Source organism: Monodelphis domestica, chromosome 4 (genome assembly GCF_027887165.1).
Source record: "Monodelphis domestica isolate mMonDom1 chromosome 4, mMonDom1.pri, whole genome shotgun sequence".
Classification (NCBI taxonomy): Eukaryota; Metazoa; Chordata; class Mammalia; order Didelphimorphia; family Didelphidae; genus Monodelphis; species Monodelphis domestica.
The window spans coordinates 47,443,674-47,466,554 of record NC_077230.1 but is presented as its reverse complement, the minus strand read 5'-3'; positions in this window follow the sequence as shown (position 1 = coordinate 47,466,554).

Below are 22,881 nucleotides of genomic sequence, written 5' to 3'. Positions count from 1 at the left end.
ATTATAAACTCTATGGAGGCAAAGGACCACACATTATATTCCTGTATATCCCAGAGTACTTAGCCCAGTGCTGAGTACATTGGAGGTGTGACTCCTAGATTATACTCCATCAATGTTTGTTTGTGTTTTTAACCCTTACCTTCTATCTTAGAATCAATAGATTCTTAGAATCAAATAGATTCCAAGACAGAAGAGTTGTAAGGGCTGGGAGATGGGGGTCAGGTGACTTGCCCAGGGTCACACAGCTAGAGACTTCCAGTCTCTCAATCCTCTGAGCCACCCAGCTGCCCCCTCCATAAATGTTTATTAATAAATTAAGGCCAAGTCTGGCAAAAACACACAAAAAATGATCATCAGCCTTTTACAGACAACTTTATATTATATTGCTAAGACTTTGTACACTGGGAACATAGAATACAATATTGAAAGAGACAAGAGACAAGATGACCATCTTGATTAGTCTCCACATTTTACAGTCAAGTAAAGTAACTGAAACTCATAAAGGAGAAATAGATTGCTTATAATTACACGAGTAAGAAAACAACTTCAGGAAATCTGAACCTGGAGACACCACTCTGTTCATTTTAGCCTAAGGTGCTTGAAAGTTAGCAGAAGAGGATCTACAAATCAGAATGTAGACTCAGTATGACTGACTCTATCCAACTACCCTACAACAGAAAGATCTGTAGGGCTGATCTGATTCTATTAAATCCCTATCAGACAAGACTCTGCCATAGGCTAGTTAATAAGCCTTTGTTGAGCACTCTTTCTTTGGGAAATATTTTGGTAGGTACTATGGAAATGAGCTGAGATTATAGAACCATGTTGGGGAGCCTATCGTGCATGTGCCAAAGGGGGCTGCTGCTTTCCCCCTTTCCACCACGCCTGAGGACATTTCTCACATCACCTGCCCCTCTGCCCAGCAGCCCAATGGGAGCATTTCCTTTCTCCCCTATCTGGGATACAATACATAGTGTTGATTACAAGACAGAAGGTAAGGGTTTAAAAAAATTGTACCAATATGTAATCTGGAAAAAATAAAACAATTTTAGACAAATTATATATAAAAGAGCCTATGGGCAACAACAAAACCACATATCATTAGATGCAAAATAATACAATACATACATAGCCAGTCTTTTGAACTCTCCATAGAGGCTTGGTCATGAAGTTGAGGGGATCCAAGGAGTTTCCTGCTGATGAAAAGCTTTAACCCTGCATTCCCATTGACTTAGCCCTTCCAAAGGGTAGACAACCCAGATTGCCACCAGCTATGACCTTGGAAGCCAGACTGTTCTTCCTTATCTTTCCTATCTCTTTCATTCCCTTCATCCTTTTAATTTCTTTTGCCTTTCTTTCTCCACCCATTTTCTTTCTTTCCTTCCACATTTAAGATGGTGTTATAGTGGAGATGGCTAAGATGGCCACTGAATCCAACAAAACCAGTATTACAAGGTGCTGCCTGCATGTGTTCTCCAAAATTGTCAAGCTGACAATCACCAGCAAAATCTATAAACTTCTAGAAAATATGAACTAATTAATCAGCTTGAAGTATCTAAAAATGAAATATTTTGTGGTGAATATTAGTAGAAATTCAAAAGACCTTTGAATATGTATAATAAAATATATAATATAAATTTTTGAACAAGCAAATCTACTATAGAAAATTTTAGAAGGGAAATAGGTAACTAGGTTAAAAAAAAAAAACTTTACAGACCTAGAGCCAGGAGGTCCTGGGTTCAAATGTGGCCTCAGATACTTCCTAGCTATGTGACCCCAGGCAAGTCACTTAACCCCTATTGTCAAGCCCTTACCATTATTCTACCTTGGAACCAAAACACAACATTGATTCTAAGACAGAAGATAAGGGTTTTAAAAAAGAACTTTACAAGTTTATAGTGTGAAAGTCCCTTAGCCAAGATAGTAAGGAACTACAACTCTTATCAATTCAATGATCAATCCTGATTCCTGGGGACTGATGATGATCTGGATTACCCTCTTCTGCCAGAAAAGTGATGGACTCAAGATGAAAAATGAAACATTTGTTAGAGGCTTTCCTTTAAGCTCAGGATTGAGGCATGAAGGAGAGGAAATGAAAGTTATAAAATAAGATATATTGAAAATAATTTTTTAAATAAAAAATAAAAATTATTTAAATTAATTACTTCTTTAGCATGAAGACATTAATCATCTACAAGAATATTTCACAAGAACTGACGGATGCCAGATAAAAAACTTAGTAAACTTCTATACTCTTAGTTCATAAAAAGAAGCAGTGCTGGAGCACTGTCCTAGTCCCAGAGCTTTGATGATGATGATCATGGCTGCTGCCCCTTGGTGTGTCTCTAAAACTGTCCCTCTGAATTCCACTCAGATGACTTCTCTCTTGGATGAGGGCTCAGAATTTAATAGCAACCAGTATCTCTGGAGTAGATACAGAGATCTGGTTTTTCTTTTTCCTAAAGTCACAGGATATTTCCTTTCTTTCTCTGCCCTTTCTTACTTATTGATCTTTGATGATTTTTTTGTCTAAATATTCTTAATTTTGTTCTGAACTTTGATAATCCATTCTTGAATTTAAAAAATTAAGAGCAAATCTATAACCCTTTTTTAAAAAGACTTATAAGGATATTATATTATTAAATACATTTATATGTGGTCCCTTCAGAGCTGTTTGTAAAACCTTAATTCCCAATCTATTTTAGTTGGGAAGAGGAAGAGAAAGCAGGAAATATCATAAGTAAAATACATTTAAGAAGAACTACTGAACTATTAAAAGATAAATCATGAGGAACAGAAGATCAGGCCAGCTTGAAAGAGAACCATGAACAAGAGGAGGATGAGGTATCCATGGCTCAGATGGTAAAGACTGGATTGATCCTGTTTCAACCAACTGAAATCAGAGCCAAGGAGCTGCAGCAACTACTGGAGTATGAGAGAAAATGCCCAGGTTGATGGCCACTGATTCATTTCCAATTCTCTATTCATACAAAAGAAGTCAGTCTCCTAGGGGTCAATAATCTCTTGCTTTTTAGATACTAGGGAAAGAAAAAAAGAGGGAGGTGTTTACAAATTTGATTCTTCCTTATATGCCATTTTTCATTTAGATTTTTTTTAAACTTACCTATCATTCAGTGTCTGGGGTAGCGAGGTGATGCAGTGGATAGAGTGCCTGTCCCAGAATCAGGAAGACCTGAATTCAAATGTGACCTCAGACACATTCTAACTGGGTGACTCTGGGCAAGTCATTTAAACCTGTTTGTATATTCCAGGATCTGCAAAATGAACTGGAGAAGAAAATGGCAAATCACTCTAGTATCTTTGCTCAGAAAATCCCAAATGGAGTAACAAAGATTCAAATACAACTGAAACAACTCAACAACAGCAATACTATTAAATCCATCAGTCAGCAAGTCTGACCTTCATTATTTTATACATCCTAGAAGATACAGATATCAAAATTGTAGAATTTTACATACATAGAACTTACATAGAATTATACCTATATACTATATGATCTCTTGTTTTGTGTATTTTAGAGGAGAATCTTATTGAGGGGTGGGTTGGACCAATTGGCCTTGGAAGTCCCGTCCAACTCTGGAATTCTGCTGGGCTTGAGAAATTTGTCCAAGATACTATCAAAAATAAGAAATTAAGGGGGCAGCTGGGTAGGTCAGTGGATTGAGAGCCAGCCCTAGAGATGGGAGGTCCTAGATTCAAATCTGGCCTCAGCCACTTCCCAGCTGTGTGACCCTGGGCAAGTCACTTGACCCCCATTGCCTAGTCCTTACCACTCTTCTGCCTTGGAGCCAATACACAGTACTGACTCCAAAATGGAAGGTAACGGCTTTAAAAAAAAAGAAATTAATATAAATTCTTAAGCAAGGAAACAATGTAATACAAACAGCGTTTGTAAATGACAATCCCACCATTTGTGTACAAAACCAAATGGGCACAAAAATAAACATGACTTGGGCACTCCTTACTCCTATATCTCAAAATGCCTTATTTTTGGTTAGCAAAACCTGACCCTCATGTATGATGATTTAAAAATAACTAAAAGACAGACTGGCCCAGAAGCAGCCTTACCCAAGGCTAGAGGTAACAGACTGTGAGAGGTTCATAATTTGTGCATAGACCACTAATGTAAATACACTTCCTATTGGCATTTTCCACTGCCTATATGAGTGAGACTATTTGACAGCCAAGAACAAAAAGTCTCCTGCTCTATCTCCTAACTGTCTATGGGTCTCCAGAGGAGAGAAGCAGGACCAAGAGGTAGGAAATCTCAGGGAACCTCACGGCAGTGGAATGTCTACATGAAGACCAATGCAAATGCTGGGACCTTAATAAAACCTAGGCAGATCTCAGGATTTTTGAAAACTTCATTTCACTTCAAAGGAATCAAAATTGCAATTTCCCTAAAGACATGGTGAGCATAAGCAGGCTGTAGATGGTAATTTGCAAAAGTGGCACAGAAGATATCATGAAGGATGTGTAAGCCTGGAAAAGAAAGCCAACTGGCTACATATGAAGAATGAGAGAACTCTGAGAAGACACTGTCATCCCTGACTTATCAACAGAACTGGAAGAAAGCCTCCTCCAGTCTGTAAGGCGGACCTTTTAAGGAGAATTGACAAGAAGACATGGATGAGGAGAACCTTGGAAAGGAGAGATGGTGATTGGTCCTGTGGAAGGGCCACCAGCATTGATGAGATCAAAACTGGTCTTACCTTCTGGACTAATCTGTCCTCTATATTAAAATACTTCCTGGCCCATACTATTACTATGCTGGCTTGTCAAATAACATCTCCCCAATGGGGGTTCAGTGCTTTCCATTTTGAACTATGATTACCCTCTTCTTCTTTATACCAAGCTCTTCCCCATCTATTTAAGGTGGTCAGTCAAGTTCATAGCATTTGGGCAAGGGAGAAGCATTATGTTGATTTCTGTCAAGACAAGCTGGGTGATCAATCCCTCCCACTTTTGTTACCTCTCAGCAACAAGATGTAGTGCTTCTCTCAGCACAGAAATAACCTTTTATACACACATATGCCCATATATGCACACACACATGTGCATGTTCACACACACACACAAACCTTGCTTCTGCTTTTCTTTACTGATAACTGCAAGGATCCACATTCCAAAGCCAGCTGGTCTGAGTGAGAAATGAGATGTAACTGCCTTTGTCCCTCCCTTATGTGCCAGTTCAATTCTCTAAGGGGTACGTCTCCCAGACACAACACCATATGGCATCAAATGCATGAACAGAGACAGCACTGGGCTAATTGTCCATCTCTTGCATTTTCCAGTCCTTTCAGGATGCTGTTGGTGAATTCAACATCTATTTCTCAGTCTCTACTTTGGATTTTCCAGCATCTTGATTGGTGGGGGAAGAAAAAATGTTACATAACTTCTCTGCTCTTGAATTATGGCTTTGAGATCTCTCAAGACTTTTAATTGGTCATAACTTTGCTTATGAGATGGATCTTGGCATCTAGCCTAGACCTACAAGCCTTGGAAAAACAACTTGTCTTATATCTGATTGGATATTTTTACAAATATGTCAGTAATATTGCCAAGCAATCAAAAGAGTTTGTAGATATGTAGATGTATTTCTTTCACTGGGATGGGAGGGAAAGGTGGGAGAGGGAAGAAAGAATCTCTCAAATATGGGGTCTGCTTTTCTTTATAGTTACATCAGGTACAGTAAAATGTCTTAAATTGCAGGGTCAAGAGGAAAAGGTTCAGAGGATTCCTGGATTGAGGTTCTCACATGGAGTAATAGGTGAACTTTTAAAAATCTTTCTTGAGGAAGCTAGATGGTTAGTAGATAAAGCACCGAGCCTGGAGTCAAAAAGACCCAAGTTCAACTACAGCCTCAGATCCTTATTATCTATGTCATTGGAGAATTGGACACTTAAACTTGTTTGCCTCAGTTTCTCCAAATTAAAAAGGAAATAATAATAGCACCTATTTCCCTGGACTGTGAGATAATAATTATAAATTGCTTAGCATAGTACCTGGCACAGAACAACCATTTAGTAAGTGCATGTTTCTCTATTTTTTCACTTTTCTGTGCCCAACGATCCATCCAAGCTCATTCTTGAGACTTAAGCTTTGATTAGAAAGAAGATCCCTGGTTCCTTGGCTATTAAAATGCTTCTGCCTCCAAAGAGTGCTGTAGTGGTTCATTCATAGTAATAACTCACTTAAAGACCATGAAAAAAGCAGCTTAATAATAGACTAGTATTTAAGTGGTCAAATACCACTGTAAGCGACTTTCGGGGAATGTCCAAGTTCTTGCCTAGAACGAGGGCTTCATTCTATAGAATATTGCTTAGAACAAATGGGTCATCAGCTTGGCAATGATCATTTGAACCTTTGGGGGATAATGGATTTATCTACTATTCTCTCTTTATAGTGAGTAATTGGTGGGAGAAGGGAGAGGAAGAAGAACGAAAATGATTTGCTGAAGTGGTTGTGCTCATGTAGATCTGGCCTTGGACTTATCTTCGACAGGAACCAAAGCCTTTAATGTGTTCTTCGAATCCTTGGAACATAATGGCAGCTTCTTAACAAACCCCTTAAAGCAGCATAACCGGGGTCAAAATGAACTGACAGCTGTGGTAGCTGTGGTAGAAACAAGCCAGGATTTAGCCTAACGGCAGGAATGGAACCAGACCAATGTTTTCTTCGTGTTGAAAAACAGAGAAAACGCTCCACCTGCCCTCCCTTAGCTCTGCACAAGCCTTCACTCTTTAGCATGTTTACTGTTTACAATTGCAACTGCCTCACAGTTTCCCCATCGATTCCAAAATGTTCCCCGAAGTGGTGCATAAGCTGCTAGGCTACAAGAGGGTTGGTGGGCTGCTAAGTCCATTTCCGTCCCTCCAAGAAGCCCTGAATGCCTCTTTGCACATCAGCAGGGCAAAAATGATGGCCTTCTAGTTCTGATGATTGCTAAGTACCCCTAAAAGATGGCCCAATACGAGGAATACGTGAGTATTGATGAGTCTGTCATGCCAAGTTGCATTTGTACATTGCTGGATTAGGAGAGATCTTTTTTTTGTTATTGTTAGATCCTTTTTCTCCTGAACCTGCTGAGAAACTGGATGTGCCAATTAAGTTCTGTTCGAGCAGAGTCATGGTGAATGGCTGCAAGATACTGTTTGGACCACTGCAAATGGCACCTGAAATGCCATTTTTGAAGATGGCATGAAGTAAGACGATTATCGACATTACCGAACAATTATGTTCTCTTGACGATTTGTTTTCTGGTGTTAAAATACAGCCTGCCTAGAGGCAATATATTCTATTTAATTATTGTCTTCATTATTGATAGGCTATTTTTAATGATAGAGCTGGGCTTTCATAATAAATTATATTTACAACAAGGATGCTCCCTCTGTCCTACATATGCTGGTAATGCGCCCTCCATATTCACTTGTTTGAACATGGTTTATATGTCCATTTTTTCCACTTGGTAATTCTAGAATGGAGTCTTGCATTTCTCAGAGAGGTGGCAGATTGAGTATGGGTGCACAATAAGGTATACATTGTCAGGCATGGTTAAGGTGTTCATTTGTTTGTTTTGCAGTACATTATTCCAAGGAAGAGCTCTGTTTGATGAAAGAGGAAAGAAGAGTCATAAGGAAATGATAATGACATAAAAAATCAATTAAAAGGTTTTTTTTAACTTCTATTGCATATTTTATTTTTATCTTCAAGATATTCAATTCCATAAATGCTTATCTTTTGTGATTGAATTGTTATATTCATGTCCAACTCTTTGACACCCTGTTTGGGGTTTTCTTGGCAAAAATGCTGGAGTAGCCTGCCATTTCCTTCTCCAGCTCATTTTATAGGTGAGGAAATTGAGGCAAACAGGATTAAGTGACTTGGCCAAGGTCACAGAGCTAGGAAGAGTGTGCAGTCAGATTTGAATTCAAGTTTTCCTGAAGCCAGGTCCAGCTGCTTCTATATGCTTTATCTGAATTATCTGAATTAGTTATTTGAAAACTAGTGATATCTTGGAATGATGGTATAAGGTTAAAATTCATTCCACTTCATTCATTCATTCAGTAAATATTGGTGAGTATATGCTATGTGCTAGATGTTGGAGAAAATAGAAACTTTACATAAAACATGACTCACCCTCATGAAGCTTATTTATTTATATTCTAGTACTCAAGGTCTCAAATAAAAGGCAATCTTATTAGTATCTTTTTTCCAGAAATTGGTTTAGGATACAAGTGGTACAGTAAAGGTACTAAATGGGGAGTCAAAAAGACCTCATTTCTACTCTCCCAGATAGTTGGAGGGCCTTTGGCAAGCAAACTAATCACTCTAGGGCTCCATGTCTCCATCTCTAAAATGCAAAGGTTGGACTAGATTGTAGCTAAGCTTCCTTCTAGCTTTAAAATGCCATTTTTTCTCTCCTCTCATGTTTTGTCAGCTTAAAGTTTGAAATAAGTTCATATTTGGTGTTTTTGAAAATACATGCTGTGAAATATTTTGTTCTACTTACCATCACAGTTAATAAAAATGATTTCTTCAAAATGTCTTTAAGAAATTCCCTCAATAGAAGAAAGATCTCTCAGTGGAATGTCACTGTTTGAAAGTTATAGTTCAGTCACCTTTCAGTATAATGCAAAGGAAAAAAGTTATTCATATGTAATTTTCTTTGTGTAAATAATCTTAATCAATCACAGACAGAAAAGGAAAGAATCCTTTTCAGATGAGATTGGGAATCTGGGAAAAGTCGAGAAAAGAGGGTAGAATGCAGTTTGGCAGTTATTCTCAAGGGCAGCCTTAGGGAAAATAATGCTGTATGTGAGGTTTGTATGTGTGCTCAATCAGTATGATCAATCAACCAAATGATCAATCGGTATGATCAGTCAATCAAAACAAATTTATTAAGCACTACAATATGCTAGGCACTGTGCCAGAAGAATGTACCCTTTTCAACTTCCTTCCTTGGATTGCCTACTCTTCTTAGACTGTAAACTCCTTGAGGGCAAGGACTATCTTTCTTTTCCTATTTGTATTCCCACTTAACACTTGCATTAACACTAAAGTAAAACAAACAAATAAAAACGTTATAATATTGCCTTATTTCCACTGCATTTCCGCCATTATTCCTTACCTACACCTACCCTCATTCTTTTCTGCTGATAAATGCTCACCCTTAAATTTTAACATTTGGCTCTTATGAGAGGGTACAGCACATTCCCAGATAGTACCAGTATCTACTAGGGGTTCTCACGCTACCCCCAATGTATACATATCCACTGACTAGGAAAAAGTGACAAAGCCAGAAATTGATTGACTTGGGGTGCTGGCAAACTCAAGCTGTGCCTCTCTTGACACAGCTTCCAGGTAAGTTCTGGTTCTGTTGACTCAACTTCCTGGTCATGTGGGGGCATGAAACAATCCCACTCATGTGGTTTTGGGGCCCTTCCAACTTCATGGATGTCTCAAAGCTTCTTGAATCAGAACACTCTGCCATGCTGAATACAAAAAGTACAAAGGAATTCCAGTCCCAACATCTAACCTATACTAACAAGGTAGTGATGTCAGATTGCTTGTATAGTTCTCTCCTACCTTTCCATTAGGATACAAATACTTTATCTTTATAAAGTATTTACTATTCACTTGTTTATATTTCTTTAAAAAATTTAAATATCTTACTTTTTCCCATTTCATGTAAAAGCAATTTTTAACATTCTTTTTTAAAAATTTGAATTCCAAATTCTCTACTTCCCTCCTTTATCATCTCAAAGAGAAAACAAACAAGTCTATAAAGGTTTTATACATAATATTTCTATATTAGTCATGTTGTGAAGAAAACAAATATCAGAAAAAAAAAACAAGAAAAGTTTAAGGAAAATAATAAAAGGATCCTTTGATCTTCATTTGGACTCTTTAAGTTCTTTCTTTGGAGGTGGATAGCATTTTTCATCATAAGTCCTTCAGAATTGTCTTATATCATTATATTGCTGATAATATCTGTCATTCTCAGCAGATCATCAGACAACATTCCTGTTACTATGTACAACGTTCTTTTGGTTCTGTTCACTGAACTCTGCATCAGTTCATATAAGTCTTTCTAGGATTTTCTGAAAATATTCTCTTTATTCTATCACAACCACTTATCACAATTTGTTCAGCCATTTCCCAGTTGATGAGAATCCTTTCAGTATCCAATTCTTTACTGCCACAAAAGGAGCTTCTAGAAATATTTTTGTATATATAGGTCCTTTTTCTTTTTTAAAATCTCTTTGAAATATTAGACCTAGTACTGATATAGCTAAGTCAAAGCTATGCATAGTTTTATAGCCCTTTGGGCATAGTTCTAAATGGGTGAATCAGTCAAAACTCTATCAACAGTGTTTTAGTATCTTAATTTCCCCCCATCCCTTCCAACATTTGTCATTTTCCTTTTCTGTCAGATTAATCAATCTACTAGATGTCAGGTGTTGACTCAGAGTTGTTTTAATTTGTAGCTCTCTAATCAATAGTGATTTGAAGCATTTTATATGATTTTAGATCATTTTATTTCATTGTCTGAAAAATGCCTGTTCATATCTTTTTACCATTTGTCAATTGACAAATTACTTTTAATCTTATACATTTCACTCAGCTCTCTACATATTTGAGAAATGAAACCTTTATTCATGAGTCCAGCTAGTTAAATTATTTGTGAGTCAAGGAACAGGATAAGAGGAATGAGGTTGGGATCAAGAGGGTCACAAAACAGACTTACAGATCTCTTGCTGATCAGTGACAAAGTTTATTGATTTCAGGTAGCTATTTATAGATGGTTGGACCAGGAAAAGGGATTAGATCACTCACAATGGAAGTCAATGATTAACAGAATGGAAACAATGGATTTAAATTGCCTAGGTGGTTTTGAACAGAGTTTTCTATAGGTGATAATTCAACATGTCAAATCAACATGTCAGCATATCAATATGTGACCCAGCTTTTTACAGAATACCCCATGTTCTTCTCAAAGAATTCCTGCATTGCTTATTTCTTGAAAGAACATGTAGTTTTTATAAAGTACATCAGGGAAGGATTAGAAACCTCAGGTGAAGTCATGGAGCTGCATGATTGATTCTTGCTTTGATTTTACTGGGGTCCCCTATCACTACGGGGGCTACACTTTATCAAAAAAATTTGCTATAAGTCTTTTTCACAGTTATGATTAATATTTTCCTCCATCTTATTTTCCACCTGTTTATCTCCCCCCTCTCTTTCTCCCCTGTCTCTCCTCAAAAGCATTTTATTCTGACCCCTTCCTCCCCCAATCTACCCTCCATTCTATTAGAATCCCTTTTCTCGTATCCCTTCCCCTTCTATTTCCCAGTAGAGTAAGGTAGATTTCTAAACCCAACTAAGTATGTATGTTATTCCTTCCTAGAGGCCATTCCAGTGAAAGGTTCAAGCTTTGTCTGCCACTCCCCCGTATTTTTCTCCACTGCAAAAGCTGTCTTGTACCTTTTTTGTGAGAGATAAGTTACTGCTTTTTACTCCTCTTCCCTCTTCTCCCAGTGAATCCTTTTTCTCATCCCTTAATTTTAATTTTTTCACCCCATCATAGTCATTCATTTTTCTCATTCCTTTTTTTAAAAGATATTATCTCATCATATTAAACACATCCCCATATTCTCTTTATACATATCTTGTAACTACACTAAAAGTGATAAGGTTCTTAGGAGTTACAGGAATCATCTTCCTATGTAGGAATGTGCACAGTTTAATCTTATTGAATTCCTTATGATTTCTCTTCCCCATTTACGTTTTTATGCTTCTTTTGAGTATTGTTTGAAAGTCAAATTTTCTATTTTGTTCTGATCTTTTCATCAGAAATGCTTGGGAGTTCTCTATTTCATTAAATATATATTTGTTCCTTAAAGGATTATACTCAATTTTGCTGAGCAAAAAAAAAAAAATTAAAACCCCAGCTTCTTTGCTCTCTGGAATATCAAGTCCTCTAATCCTTTAACATAGAAGCTGCTAAATCTTATGTTATAAAGACTGTAACTCCAGAGTGTCTGAATTGTTTCTTTCTGGTTGCTTGCAATATATTCTCCTTGACTGGGGTGGTATGGAATTTGACCATAATATTCCTGGAAGTTTTCATTTTTTATCTCTTTCAGGAGGTGATCACTGAATTCTTTCTATTTCTATTTTGCCCTCTGTTTCTAGAATATCAAGACAATTTTCTTGATAATTTCTTGAAATATAATATTGAGGCTCTTCTTTTTATTATGGTTTTCAAGTAGTCCAATGAGTAGTTTCAAGTAGTCCATTCAAGAGTTAAATGATCTCTTCTGGATCTATTTTCCTGACCAGTTGTTTGTATAGTGAGATATTTTACATTCGTCTTCGATTTTTTTCATTCTGTTGATTCTGTTTTATTGAATTCTGATGTCTTGTAGAGTCATTAACTTCCACTTGTCCAATTCTAATTTAAAAAAAAATATTTTCTTCAGTGAACTTTTGCACATCTTTTTCTATTTTTCCAATTCTACTTTCTAAGAAGTTCTTTTCTTCAGTAAAATTTTTGTACATCCTTTTCCATTTGCCCAATTCTGTTTTTTAAGAAGTTCTCTTTATTAGATTTTCATGCCTCTTTTATCATTTGACCTATTCTGATTTTTAAGGGGTTATTTTCCTTAGTATTTTTTCTGCTTCCTTTATCAGGCTATTGACTTTTTCATGATTTTCTTATATCACTCATTTCTTTCTCCAATTTTTCCTCTACCATTCTTATTTGATTTTTAAATGCATTTTGGGCTTCTCCAGGAATTCTTTTGGGATATAAGACAAATTCTCATTTTTCTTTGAGGCTTTGCTTTGCACATAGCCATTTTGACTTTGATGTCTTCTTCTGAGTTTGTTTTGATCTTCCTTGCCACCACAGTAACTTTATATAGTCAGTTTCTTTTTTTGTGTGCTCATTTTTCCAGCCTGTTTGTTGATTTTTAACTTTTTGTTAAAGTTGGGTTCTGCTCCTGGGGTGGAGTAAGTACTGTCCCAAACTTTGCATTTTTTATGCTGCTGTTTTCATAGCTAGGTCTGGGAGTCTATAAGTTTTCAGTTATTCAAAAATAATATGATCTAAGGAGAGTTGTGATCACTGTTCTCCTGGTTTGTGTTCTTGTCTGTGAGTGATCACAAGCACTCTTTTCTGCTCTAGAACTGTGACCATGGTCCCTGTAGCCCTGAAGTCCTATGCTCTCAGACTGTGGACATGTGGACACATGGACAGTGCAATAGAATCTTGCCCCCAATGCCTGCAAAGGATCTCCTACAATCTTCTTCTGACCAGTTATCTGATCCCTTTAAAATCTGTGGGCTGAGAACTCTGGAAACCTTCTCTTGCCTATCTAGTAATGCCTCAAGGCCAACTGTTGGCTTTCTAGGGCACAGTCTGTGCTCAACTCTGTTCTACTACCTTTCATACCAACCTTCTAAGTTGGCTTAGGAAGGAAAATTATTTACATTCCATCCTTTTGTTGATTCTGATGCTCCAGAATTCATTTTGTGGCATTATTTTCAAATTTTTGGAGGAAAAGAACTCAGAAGAGTCTTTGCCTTTATTCTATCATCATGTTACCATCTTTTAATGTTCTTCTCTTCTCCCAAGTTTGCATTTCAAAGATTCTACTCAAGTCCAATCTTTTCATGAGAAATGCTTAGACATCTTTTATTTCATTAAAGATTCATTTCCCTCTCTCTCTGCAGTCACATAATTATTAATTAGTTTTAATTTAACTAATTCATTTTGCTATTTAAGTTATTCTCTGATGTAAGTCTTATTCCTTTGGTTTTGGGGGGGGGGGTGGGGGGAATATCATACTCATTGTTCTTTGCTGCTTTACTATGATAGTCATGCTAAATATCTTGCGATTCTAACTGTGGTTCCATGGTACTTGAACTCTTTCCTTCTGGCTGCTTAGATTTTTTTCTTTGACCCTGAATGTCTGGATTTTTGCTTTCATGTTCCTTGGAGTTTCCATTTTGGGACTTCCTTCAGGAAGTGATTAGTGGATTCTTTCTATCCCTTTGTCTACTGGTTCTAAGAGATCTGGGTAATTTTATTTTACTCTTTCTTTAAGCATATTGTTTTCTTCTTCAGAAGAAAAACAACTGCTTGATCACATGGGTTGATGGGAATATGATTGGGGATGTAGACTCTAAATAATAACACTAGTGCAATTATCAATAATATGGAAATAGGTCCTGATCAATGACACAAGTAAAACCCAATGGAATTGGGTGTTGACTATGGTGGGGGTGGGGGGAGAGGAAGGAAAGAACATGAATCATGGAACCAAGGAAAAATATCCTAAATTAATTAATTAAATAAAAATTTTCAGTTCTTTTTAAAATAAATAAATATATTGTTTTCTTCTTAGTCATAGCTTTCAGTGAGTGCAATGATTTTTAAACAGTTTCTCATTCATCTATTTTCCAAGATTTTTGATTTTTATATGAGATAGCTAATGCTTTCTTCTATCTTTTCAATCTTATCACTTTTATTTTAGCATTTCTTGTTTCTTCATGGCTCCATTGACTTCTGTTTGGTCCTTTCTCATGTTGAGGAAATTTGGTATTTGCTTAATTTGGTACCTCTTGTGCTAAGTTGTTAATTCTCTTTCCAAGTCTCCCCTCCACTGTCTCATTTCTTTTCCAACTCCTTCCTCTATCACTCTCATTTCATTGAAAACACTCTTTTTAAATTCTTGTAACATTTCTTCTAGGAATTCTAATTGATTTTGTGAGCAAACTGTATTTTTTCATTGAAACTTTGCTTCTAGAGTTATTATTCTTTTCTGGGTTTATATATTGACCACAACCTCATAATAATTCCTTCTCTTTTTTGGTCAGGTAATTCATCCAGTAATTTGCTTTGGGTAAATTAACCTAGCTTGGAGTTTTAGAGGCTGATGCAATCTCTACCCCTCTGGAAGATCTCCTTGTATTGGTTTCCTAGGTGGGGGACTAAATCTCTGTTCTGCTCTGAATAACTACTCAAAGCTCTAGGCTCCAAGTCCCTACTTCTGAGAAATCCTTCACTGTTGGCTTGGGCTAGGGACTCATTCAGTGATTAGCTTTGGGTGTCCCTATACTGCTGGGCTGAAACTCTGCAAGCAGAGTCCTTGTTCCTGGCCAAATTTTGTTCTACAGTTCCTGCCTTGGTTACTTGCTGAGAGTTCAATTTTTTTTCTTGGACTAGAAAAATAATCCACTGTAGGTTCTCCTATTTCTTAATCATTCTAGCATTGTCATGAAGCTTAGGTGAGGGGACAGTTTTAATCAAGCCACTGAAAGGAAAACTGCTTGGGGGGAGGGAAGAGCATATGTCATCTGTCTCTTCTCTTCCCCTTTGGTCCCCTTGTGACCTTTAGAAAGGCAGAAGATTTGAGACATTCCAAGAACAGTAGTGACTGGCAGCAACGTCTGCACTGGGACCAAAGACAAACTAGACCCACTAAGGAAAATGAGGAAGTTGGACTTGACAATCACCAAAGCCCTATCCAGCTAAAAATTCTTGTATCCTTCTCCCAAGTCCTGAGCTTCCTTGTGTCTGCAAGCAAGAATGTCACTTCCAGGAAACAGCAGAACTGTGAGTGTCCCCCTTCCGTCTTGGGATCTAGAGCTGAAAATATCTTTAATCATTATATGGAGGAAATTAAAGTGCAGGGATATTGTGCCCAAGTCTTCTCCTTTAACCTCAATGTTTTTTCCACCACACTGAGTGGCACAGGTAAAAAGAAATGCTATATATTTAGTAGGGAAAAGCAAACTCAAAAGTTCCCTTCTTGGTGAGTAGATCAAAGAACCACCACCAGCAGGCCTGGCTCTAGGCCACTGACATACGTGGGAGTTGAGTGGCCTTGATCCTAGTGCCTCCTGGACTGGAGTGCTGGGACCTACTCCATCCACTTTCATTAAACAGTGCTGGAACACAGTCTATCATTCCTTCCTGGATGTGGACTGTGGAGCTAAGGTGGGATGAAGAGGCTGGGGGGAGGGTGGGATGGGTTTTGTTTTGTTTTTTGATGAGATCTGAAAGAAACACATGTCAAAGGACTGGTCTGAAGCAGCCACTTTCTACTTATTTTTATTAAAGGCTCCTTCCTTTCTTCCTCCTCCTCCTCCTCCTCCTCCTCCTCTTTCTGCTCAGCTATTTGTATTTTCTGATGGAGTAAGTGACTTGCAACAGGAAATTAGATATCTTTATTCCAGAAGAGCTACAGTTTTAATGGTATCTATTATATAGCTGACTCTGTTTTAGTCGCAAGCTTTCTTCCTTGCAGGTTATTTTGTGATAAAGGGAGCAGAATGCTATTAAGTTGCTGCATCTTCCTTTCTCCCTGCAACACAATAGAACTCTTAATTAAACACGTAGGAGACTTAACTCCCTCTTCTCACATGACCCCTTTCATCTGCTCCCCCACCCCCACCTCCACCCCCACCCCCAGCCCACTGGAACATTTGCGTTTTCTGGGGAGGAAAAGTCCCAGTGCTCAAGTAACCAATTAGGAAAACAACACACAAAACAGGCCACAGAACCAGGTCTTTAGGATCCTTAATTCCAGGCTCTTACCTAAAAAATACTCCAGTGGCCATAGTGGGACCAACCCCCCCCCCCAAAAAAAAAACCCAATTGGATCCTGCAGGTCTAACCAGAGGAGTTTGGGGTGCTGTAGCAGCGCCTTAAGAAGCATGATAAAAAAATTCCTGATTAATGAGTTAGGATTAACACACATGCAGAGCATATCAAATAACATTCCTTCTACCATTTGGTATGCATGAGTGAAGGTGAGATTTTTCCTTATTTAAACTCCTCACCAAATTTTGCCCTCCTCCCAAGAACAAGAAAATTCTCCATTTTCTGGATGAGAGGGGAATCCCCCAAACATGGACAAGATCCCAGCTGGTACTCCTCCTCACAAACTCCAGCTCCTAGGGGTCAAGGGGACCAAAGAGGAGTGGTTTGCCTTATTCTTAAAAAACCAAGATAGACGGCTGGCGCAGGAAACTGATGAGCCAGAGTGCACATTGAAGCTTACCTTTTTTTATGTTTCTTGCTTTTTATTGTGGTTTGAAAACATGCATAAGGTGGAAATACATTTTGCATAACTTCACATGTACAATTGATATATTGCTTGCCTTAACAATGGTCCAGGAGAGAATTTGGAGTGCAAAAAAAATTAAGTGTTAAAAATAAAATAATGGGAGGCAGCTAGGTACTCATTAGATTGAGAGCCAGGCTAGAGGTCCAGGGTTCAAATCTGACCTCAGACACTTCCCAGCTGTGTGACCCTGGGCAAGTCACTTGACCCCCATTGCCTAGCCTTTACCACTCTTCTGCCTTGGAACCAATACACAGAATTGATTCTAAGACAGAAGGTAAGGGTTGTAAGGGTTGCTGCTTTGTTTTGTTTTTTAATAATAAAATAATTAAAGAGGTAAGCAAACAAATAAAGTGAGCATTTGAAACTGAAGCTGCCACCACAGAGATTGAGAAGATTGTCTCTGGGACGCCCAACATTGAGGCATCTTGAAATGGGAAGTTAAAAGAGAGTGCCTTTGCTGAGGATGTTTCTCCAGGGAAAAGCATGTAAAGAATGAAAATGTGTTGGGGGCCAGAAATAACCCCTTATTTAGAAAAAGAATACTAAATGACACAGGCTTCTCTGGCCTCTCACATTTTTAGTCACTTTGTAGTATTTCCATAGAGGTAAGCACATGGAAGAAGTGATAAGGAGTAAACAAGGAAATTGGCATCAAGAAGACCAGAGTTTGAATCCTGCCTCAGACACTTAACTAGCTATATGACCCTAGACAAAATGTACTTCTCTCAGCTTCAATTTCTCATCTGCAAATGCAGATAATAATAACACCTACTATTATATTTCATAGCATATTATTACACACATATAAGACTCAGATGAGATAACATACCTAGAATACTTCAAAAGCTTTAAAGTACTGCATAAAGGCTATATTATTGCATAACATTATATGTTAATGGATAGAAAGCATATATCCATTCATGGATAGTGATTTGAGAAATCCTTTGTAGAGTCAGTTCGAGATGAAGAAAGTACACTAAATCTGAAGAGAGGATCTTGGGTTCAGATGCCAACTTTTTTACCTTATTGCTTGTGTGACCTTAGATAGGTCACTTCTGTATGAGATTTGTTCCGACTATTTGTTCTCTGAGGTTCCTCGAAGACATTGATTCAGTGCTTTCTGGACACCCGACATTATTCTGCTAGATTTCCTCTCAGGAGACCTACCAATGATCTTTACTACCTATATGGCCTTGGGCATTCCAGTCAGCTTCCCTTAGGCGAGGTATCCTGATCTGTTCAATTAAGGGGTTGAACTAAATGACCTCTAAGGTCCTTCCCAGCTCTAAATCTAGGACGGCGCTAAGGAATCTGTGGGAGGGGGCCCTTCGATGTGGTTCATTATTCTTGTGCACCTACTCTGACCTTTATTGTACCCTCTGCGTGTTTGCTTTCCACTCCCCCTCCCCCAATTATCTACTGAGTGGAGCCCAGTTCCTGAGCTGTTAGAACAAGAATTCCATATAGTAATTATCTCCCTATCATCTGCATGGGGTGGATATTAATTGCGAATACTATGGAAAAGAAAGGTACAGATGGGTCTTTTATTGAACACTTGGAAATGTTTCCAGAGCTTTTGTTTTCTTCTCCCATTCATTCCTCATGAACACTTCAATCTGCCAACTTGGGTCCCTCGCTTACAGGGCTGGAGCTGGGAGCAAGGCAGGAGCCCAACCTCCGAGTACCCACTAGGGGGAGAGCTCTTGTTGCAGCTCCGAAAAGCGTCCAGGGGAACTGAAAGTGGTGCCCAAATCATCTGGGCACGGGGTGGGGATGGGGGGGGGGGTACATGTGCCTAACTTATGCCTTGTTTCCACGAGAAACTCATTAAAATAGCTTCAGCTCTCGGTCTCGGTCTCGGTCTCTCGGTCTCTGTCTGTCTGTCTGTCTGTCTGTCTGTCTGTCTGTCTCTCACACACACACACTTTGCACTATCGTCTTCCACCATGCTCACCCCTGACTCTGAGCTCCCGTTTCTGAGGTCCAAGGCGATGAAGAAAGCTGGGACCCTCTGCATCTCAGGCTGCAAATCGAGGAGTTGGAGAATAGACGTTTCATCTCTGCTCAGCTCCTGCATCCGGTAGTAGGAACAACCAGCCACCAAACCGAAGAGAAGTTTCCCCATCTGAATTTGGAAACACTTGGCGCTGTGGGAAAGCTAGGGAGAGTTGGAGAGGAGCGGGTGCTGGTCTGTAAAGAGGTTTAGGAACCATTTACTTGAATGCATACACTCATGTGTGTGCACACCTATTTCGTAAGTGCGAGCTCGAGTCCAAGAGGAAGGGATAGAACTGCTACCATATTTCCTAGCAATGTGGATGTAGGCTTGAAAATGTTATAGGATGATTGACTATGGGGTAATGGGGGAGGTGGAGGAATCTCTCTCTCTTTCCTCCTCTTTCTCTATTTCTTTCTCTCCCTCTTCATCTCCTATTTTTCTCTCTTGCTTTCTCGCTCTCTCGTTCTCTCTCTCACCCTCTCTCTCCTATTTTTCTCTCTCGATTTCTCGCCCTCTGTAGCTCTCCTTTGTCTTCTCTCTCCTTACTCCTATATATCTCTTCTCTCAGTCTCTCACTCTCTACGTCCGCCTCAAACTTCCTCAGTCTCTCTCTCTTTTTTTCTCTGTTCTCCTTCAGTCTTTCCACCAGTCTGTCTCGAAAATAGCGGAGTTTGCAAAGAAAAAGTTACTTTATTTGCACCGCATTAATTAGACAGGGCCAGTTCCATTACCTCAGGGGACTTTGCTGAGGTTGAGATTACACTTCTGAGGGCTGTTTTCTAACAACTCACTCCTAGCCAAAGAATTGAATGCCAGTTTAACAGATCCTACAGGACTCAAGGATCCGAAAAAAGGATAAACTAAACCAGATGAAGAGCCTGCACTGGAAATCCAATTATCAGTCCCTTTGGACAGTCTCCCTCTCCCCCTCCCCCATCGTTTCTCTTTAAATAAACAAATAAATAAATAAACTGTCGAAAGCTTCATTGTGTGGAAGGAAAAGGGGTGGAGGAGAGGGGAGAAAAGGAGGGAGAAAGTGAATGCTAAGCAAGAGAGTTATGTTGCATGTCCTATTATCACACTTTCAGGCTGATAGACCAGTGGTTGTGCATAAAATATATACCATGTTCTGGATTCATCGAGCTGAAGTGGATATTGTTATGAAAGCAACATTTGAGGAGGTTAATCTTGGCTGGTTGGAGTTAAAAAAAGGCAAATATTTCCGTTTGTGCCCTCCTGCCTTTCTCAGCGTTGGCTGTCAATCCACAAGCTTGTTATCCTTACAAGGCATCAGTTTGTTTGGCTGATCTCAGCAAGGTTTTCTTCTACAAGTAGAACTATAATTGCTATAATTCTACTGTATCATTTGGATCATTGCAGTATTGTTGTTTTCTCTCTCTCTTTCTCTCCTCCTAACACTGCAATAACGCGCTCCAGTGTTAAATTAGCAGGTTGCAGAAGACCATAAATGAATGAAAGTTTGTTTTAAAAAATAAATAAATAAAACAACAAAATGACTTGGCAAAGGCAATATCACATCACAGAGAATCCTCGCATGTAATCAGGACTCATTGTCTTCCCTTCCAATGGTTCCAAAATTGGTCGTCAGACTCCAATGAAGTTTATTTCTATTGTTTAAATATATGTTTTGAAGAGGTTGAGCTTAATTTAAGGGGACCCTAGCAAAACGGTGCTGCTTGAAACCCATTACAGCTTTATTTATCTGTGTATATTGTACAATATATTAAAACATCTCAAATGAAAGTGTTCAAGGTTAACTCTCTCTCAAAGACATTTTTTCCATTATAATGGCATCTAACTGCCATCACCTTATTCTTCATTTCTTGCCAATATAATTTCAAATATACAATATAAAATTAGCGATTGTCAAGTAAAGGAAAGTTGTTGTTGTTGTTTTTTACATTCGCCTCTCCTAAGTAATTATTATTTCCAGTTCTGTTGAAAAGCCTCATTTTGAACAATAAACAACAGGTTTCTATACTTACAACCCTCTTTTCCAGAAAGGATTGCCAATTTTATTTTGGTTATTGGTTGTGAAAGCAGGAGGGAGAAAAATCCATAGAAGCCATGTTCTCAAAGAAAAGGGCAGCCCTGGGAAAAAATCAATAATTACACATGTGAAAGACTTCATATCCTAGGGATCATGACTAACACTGTTTAATTTTGTATATCATTCACACTTAAAATGCAATTAATTTGATAAGTGATTAAAAGGTAAGGAAGAATAAAGTGTTCCCTTTAAAGTTCAGCAAGCATCAAATTACATCAAACTAAAAAAGTTATTTTACTCCTTTTCTTAGAGTAAGAGATCTAGATATTTGTACTATTCACTCAAATTATCCATATTTCTTACTTAGTGTTTTTAAAATAGCATAAAGGATAACACCTGGAAACCTTAATCACAAATCACAAAATCACAGGTTATTTCTCTACCAAATATGCCAGAAAACTTTGTTTCTGGTCATTTTTTTTCTTTTAATTGCTATGTCTCTAAAGAATGGCAATAACTGTAACTGAAGAGGGATAAATAGAAAAAGAGCAAATTGTAGCTTGTTGAAGTTGGTAATTGAATTGTAACAATGATCATTTCAGGGCTGCTGGTTGTAAACTATGAATGAGGTCAGGCCATTCTCCCTTAGTTAAATGGACTTTCTTCCAGAAATACATTCCCACTCCAGAAAAGCACTTGGGAAATTTGATTTAAAAAAAAAAAAACAAACCTGAAAAACAGCAGGAAAAACAAATAGAAAGGGTCTTTTTAATACACTCTGAAAATAGAGAATTTGGGTTCTCTCACTGGTTTTCTAAAAACTGGTTAAGATTTATTTCCAATTTTTCATTAATTAGAAGTCAGAAAATCACATTTCACTTACTCTTTTAACAATGATTGATTAAAACAAAAATCTCTACCCAATAAAGTGCCAAAACTACTTCTCCTTCTTCTCCTCCTCCTCCTCCTCCTCCTCCTCCTCCTCCTCCTCTTCCTCTTCCTCTTCCTCTTCCTCTTCCTTTCTTCTTCTTCTTCTTCTTCTTCTTCTTCTTCTTCTTCTTCTTCTTCTTCTTCTTCTTCTTCTTCTTCTTCTTCTTCTTCTTCTTCTTCTTCTTCTTCTTCTTCTCCTCCTCCTCCTCCTCCTCCTCCTCCTCCTCCTCCTCCTCCTCCTCCTCCTCCTCCTCCTCCTCCTTCTCCTCCACCTCCTCCTCCTCATTCTCCTCCTCTTCCTTTTTCTTCTCCTCCTTTTCCTTCTCCTCTTGCTTCTTCATTTTCTCTTGCTTTTAACTCTTCTCCTGCTTCTTCATCTTCTTATCTATTTCATGTCTAACACTCATTGGAGTCTCCAAAACCATACAAAAACAAAAGAGTTCTGTTGATTTTTTTTTTACATTGTACTTATTCCGGGTTTCAGTTCTTTTCCTGTATATGCGTTGCAGAGACAAAGTTAAGGAAAGAAATAAACCGGGTCTTGTGGATTTCCGATGAGTAATTTTGCTGGAAAATGGAAAGTAATTAATTCTCCAAGCAAGAAGCTTTGAAGAAATCTTAGTGTTCTCAAGTGGGTCCCTTGCTCAGAAGAGACACCTGCCTTTAGTGTACATAATTTCGAGACAAGAGAAAGGACTAAGTCAGTCTCTGAGAGGGGTGATAGTTGTTTACCGCCTAATAAAAGAAATCAATTTAAGCTGAAAAAGAGGACAACCATT